The sequence below is a fragment of the Onychomys torridus genome, unplaced genomic scaffold (assembly GCF_903995425.1).
Source record: "Onychomys torridus unplaced genomic scaffold, mOncTor1.1, whole genome shotgun sequence".
Classification (NCBI taxonomy): Eukaryota; Metazoa; Chordata; class Mammalia; order Rodentia; family Cricetidae; genus Onychomys; species Onychomys torridus.
This window is the reverse complement of record NW_023412263.1, coordinates 254,036-260,035: the sequence shown is the minus strand read 5'-3', so window position 1 is coordinate 260,035 and position 6,000 is coordinate 254,036.

Below are 6,000 nucleotides of genomic sequence, written 5' to 3'. Positions count from 1 at the left end.
CACTTCCTCTTCTATCAATGCTAGAATAGGTAATCAGAAGGAATAACCAGGTAACAGAATCAGACACAGCCTCTCATCTCACTGTTGGGATTCACACAAGAAGACTAAGCTATGCCACTGTAACATATATGCTCAGGGTTTAGGTCAGTCCCATGTTAGAGAGCTAATTGGAATCTGGGGGCATTTCTTCAATGAGCTAGAAACATACAGAAATGGAAACTTCCAGGAATAGATGAGGGTGACTGTAGCCAAGTCTCTTAGCAATACAGGATATGGAGACCAAACCAGTCATCTCCTGTAACAAGGCACAACTTTCAGTGGAGGGACTAGGACACTAATAGAGCATTTTTCTTAGAAAGGAACTCTCTTCACAGGAAGAGAATTACAACATTAGGCCCATATACATGGGAACCACTAGTTTAATATATCCTTTACCATTCTTTATCAAAAAGCAAAGTACCATTAATGTGGTGTTTGCATAAAGGGCTGTGACAGTGCTTTCCAGAAGGTGGTATATGCTTTGAATCATGATGCAGTATATTGAAAGCTGTCTTTCTTAGCCATCAGTTATGGGCCAAGGAATTCTAGTGGAAATTGGAATTTCCACATAATGTTACCTCTTATGACCCAGGAAAAAATGCTTACTGCTGCAGTGACTTTATGGTTTGCTCTGCTAGAAATGTGCTTTCAGGGGCTGGAGTACCACTACCTGGAGCCACAATACATATTTCTTCAAATTAGGACCTGATATAAGAAATGGGCTATAGAACAAAACAGAGAATTCTCCATAGAGGAAGTTCAAATGGCTCAAAGACATTTAAGGAATTGCTCAACATTCCTAATTACCCAGGAAATGCAAATCAAAATGACTCTGAGATACCACCTTACACCTGTCAGAGTGAATAAGATCAAAAACACAGAAGACAACTTATGCAGGAGAGGATGTGGAACAAGGGGAACTCTCCTCCACTGCTGGCGGGAATGCAAGCTTGTACAGCCACTTTGGAAATCAATATGGCGCTTCCTTGGAAATGTGGGAATCCATCTATCCCAAGACCCAGCTGTAGCACTCTTGGGCATGTACCCAAGGAATTCTCAATCATACCACAAGGGCATTTTCTCAGCTGTGTTCATATCAGCATTGTTTGTAATAGCCAGAACCTGGAAACAACCTAGATGCCCTTCAACTGAAGAATGGATAAAGAAAATATGGTACATATACACAATGGATCATTACTCAGCAGTGAAAAACAATGACATCATGAGGTTTGCAGGCAAATGGATGGATCTAGAAAAAATTATCCTGAGTGAGGTAACCCAGACACAGAAGTACAATCATGGTATGTAGTCACTCACGGGAGGATATTAGATGTAAAACAAAGACGACTAGACTACTACACAACTCCAGGGAGGCTACCTAGAAAACGGGACCCTAGTAAAGACCCAGGGATAACCCAATGACTGGGAAATGGATGACATCTACATGAACAACCTGGATGACAGTGTGAGTAATGAAGGGCAAAATTTGAGGGAAAGAAAGCTTAGGGGAGCAGGACATCCCAGCTGCATCAAGCACAGAAAGAGAGAACAAGGAAAAACAGACCATGATAAATGAAGACCACATGAGAATAGGAATAGGAGAGTGCTGGAGATGTCCCCAGAAATCAACAATGATTCATCCTCTGTAGACTGCTGGCTATGGTTGAGAGAAAGCCTGATTTGACCTAGTCTGGTGATCAGATGGCCAAACACCCTAATGTTCGTGATGGAACTCTCATCCAAAAACTGATGGAAGTGGATGCAGAGATCCTCAGCCAGGCCCCAGGTGGAGCTCCATTTGTCCAACTGTGGAGAAAGAAGGACTGCAAGAGCATGAATTGTTGAATCCAAGATTGCAAAAAAGCACAGGGACAAATAGCCGATCGAAAGAAAGCACATGAATTATGAACCAATGGCTATGGAGCCCCCAGCTAGATCAGGCCCTCTGGATAAGTGAGACAATTGAATAGGTTGAACTATTTTGGAGGCATCCAGGCTGCGGGACCAGGACCTGTCCTTAGTATATGAGCTGGCTGTTTGGAACCTTGGGCTTACACAGGGACACATGCTCAGCCTGGAAGGAGGGGACAGGACCTACCTGTACTGAATCTACCAGGTTTAAATGAATTCCCAGGGGTGTCTTGATCCTAGAGGACATCAGAATGGAGGGAGGGGCTGGGGGAAGGTCGGGATGTGGGCGGGAGGGGAGAGGATATGGGAACCCATGGCTGATGTATAACATTTAAACACATAATAATTTTTTTAAAAAAAGGAAAAGATGGGCCGTGGTAGCGCATGCCTTTAATCCCAGCCCTTGGGAGGCAGAGCTAGGCGGATCTCTGTGAATTCAAAGCCAGCCTGGGCGACCAAGTGAGTTCCAGGAAAGGCACAAAGCTACACAGATAAACCCTCTCTCATCCCCCACCAAAAAAAAAACCCACAAAAATTGAAAAATCACCTTGCATCCTATCTGAGCAATGTGTTTATATTCGGAATCAACTACAATAGAAACAGGAGGAAGTTTACAAAACCAAGGAAAATATAGGACTAACTACTGAATGAAAATTAGTAAGACAGAAATTTAAAAAAATTAAATATGAAAATGAATACAAAGCATATCAAATTTGGGTATGGGAAACAGTGAGGACAGTTCTGAAAGGACAGTTCATAGCACTAAATGTCTACATGATGAAAGCACAGAGATATCTCATACTACTAATATAACAGCACACATAAAATCTGTAGAAAAAAGAAGGAATCACATCCAAAATTAGATAGCAAGAAATAATTTAACTCAAGGCTTAAATCAATAAAGTAGAAACAGAAACAAATGTAAATCCTAGAGTCAATGAAACAAAAACTGATAAGATTGAAATACCTTTGTCCAAATTAATTAAAGTTGGTGAGAAAAAAATCCCAAATTAGAAAACTGAAAAATGAAAAGGACATAACAACAGACACCAAGAAAATGCACAGAATCATAAGGACACATTTTAAATACCTTGACTCCACCTATATTAAATATGTAAAATACATGGATGATTTTCTCAATGCATACCACTTACCAAAGTTAAATAAAGATCAGACAAACCATTTTAAGAAAAAGCAACAACTATAAGTATCATGTAATAGAAGCAATCATTTGAGATCTCACAACCAAAAAGAAAAGGAAAAACACTCCAGGACCAGATTGTTTTAGTGCAAATTTTTATCAGAATTTCCTAGAAGACATAATACAAATACTCCTCAAATTAATTCACAAAATAAAGGAACACTGTCTAATTCATTGTCCAAACCAATTGAGCATACAGCAAATAAAAACAAATACAGACCAATTTTCCTTATGAACATAGATGCAAATTTTCTCAATATAGTCAAACTACACATCACAATGATCATTTTACATTATTAACTATATTTCATCCAAGAGATGCAACTGTCTTTAGCAATGAGTTGTTACCATTATGGAGGGCCTAATCCTATGTCTTACCAATATATATGCTATGTAATAAATCTGAGAAATGTATGTTTTATACTTTCAGATTATGACATATTTGGATTAAAATTCTGGTTCTCAGCTCTATTTTTCTGCAGTTATTATGATTTTTTACTTCCATACAGGTGAAAAAAATCTTCATCATGTTAGTCTGTGCATCCAAATACATGTACATAAGGTGCATTTTCTTTACTCAGTATTATGTGAATAAGCACCTAAAACACTGTTTCTGTCTTAAACAGTGCCAAAACAAAAAATAAACGTGTACCTAGGTGACATGGTATGTTGATTGAGATACACAGAACTCCAACAGTTTGTTCAGGTGGCATGTGTGTATTTTAAAGTGGTCCTACATATTTGTGTGATACACGTTTTGCCTTGTGCACTTACATAATATATATATATATATATATACCCATCCATCTCATTGTCTGTCTCTTTCACTTCCCCATCTCTCTCTTCCTTTCTTTCTCTCCAATTGCTTTCATTTTTTTTACATACTTAAGAATACTCATCATCATCATGAATATAAAATACCCTAAGTCATGGACTAGTGTCATGGGCATTATTTTAGCTTTAACTTTATAATTAGATTTATTTTCCAGCTGTTACAATTCTTTAGATAGTATATAATTATTTGTTAGATACAGAACATGAATAAACATAGGGTTCTTAATTAAGGTCAATAATTTTTAGGTATGCAGTGGTTTTGACTGTGGTCACATACATCATAATGTATTTTCAAACTTTCTATCCCATTCATTAATTTTGTTTGATTTCCCCCACACATTTATGTACTGTCTCTCAAGTGTAGGTCAGTGTATAATTATAAGAACAGATTCTCTTCTACCCTGATTTGTATGCTGGGATCAAACTCAGCTTGCCAAAATCATCAGAAGGATTTTCAACTGGCTGAGCAATCTTGGTGATCCATATGATGAATATATTCATACTTGGTGGATAATATTCTTCCCCAAAATGTCAAAATATCACTTTCAATAGGTTATGTCGCAATCCATAAAGTCACTGCAACAATAAGCATATTTGCCTGGGTTATGAGAGGTATTGTTGAGTGGAAACATTCAATTTCCACACCAGAATTCATGGTCCCATAAATGATGGCTGAGAATGACAGCATTCAATATACTGGACCCTGATTCAAAGCATGTATCTTCTAGAAAGCACAGTCACAGCCCTGGATGCAAACACCACATAAATGTTACCTTACCTTTGAAAAGCCATTTCACCATTACACCAAGCTTGCTGATAAAAGATGGTGGAGACCACATTAAACTAGTGGTTTCCATGAATATGGGCCGAATGTTGTAATTCTCTTCCTGTGAAGATAGTTCCTTTGTCAGACATAATGCACTATGAGTGTCCTAGACTGGATTAGTCTCAATATCCTGTATTGCCAAGAGACTTGGCTATGGCCAACCACATCTATTCCTGGGAGTTTCCTGTGCTCTAGGTTTCTAGCTTATCACAAAGTTGTCCCCAGATTCCAACTGTCTAAATACTCTTCTACATGTGACTGACCTAATCCCTCTGCATATAAGTTACAGTGGTATAGCTTAGTCTTCTTGTGTGAATCCTAACAGTGAGATGATGGGCTGTGTCTGACTCTGTTACCTGGTTCCTCCCCCTGATTGCCTCTTCTACCACTGATAGAAGAGGAAGTACCTAGTGTTACTGAAACTTCATATACCATGGCTGACTGATAACCATGGAAGGCCCACATGTATCTGGAGAGAAACAGGGAAGGAGAACTGGATGGGTCTGTTGGGTGAACAGGGATGAGAGGAGGACCTGTGAAGAAGGGAGGGAGGGGAAACTGATTGGGAAAAAAACAAATACAAACACACACATAACCACACACACACACACACACACACACACACACACACACAAACACACATACACAATCACAAACACACACACACACAAACACACACACACACATACACAAACACACACACACACAAATAGAAACACACACACACACACACACACACACACACACACACACACACACACACATGCTGTCTGGAATACCATGATGGAGTGTAAGATACTCATTAAGGCACTGAATGTTATTTTGATATGTGCATTATGCTCTGGATAAGCAAATTCATTACAAGAATAAGTGTCTAGTTAGTTAAAGTGAAAGCATTTTGCTTTCCTCTTTTTAATTTTCTTCCTTTTATTAAAAACAGAATCTTTTTCATCCAATATATCCTGATCAGTTTTCCTTCCCTCTACTCATACCAGTCCCTCCCAATCTGCCATCATATCGAGATCCACTTGATCTCTATCTCTCATTAAAAAAGAATGAGCTTCTAAGAGGTAACAACAAACTGTAAAATAAGATATAATTTGCTAAAACAAAAACCAACATATCATAGGATCTAAGTGACAAAGTCTAAATAGTATTGTGCATGAATAGCAATCCCTTAGAAGACATT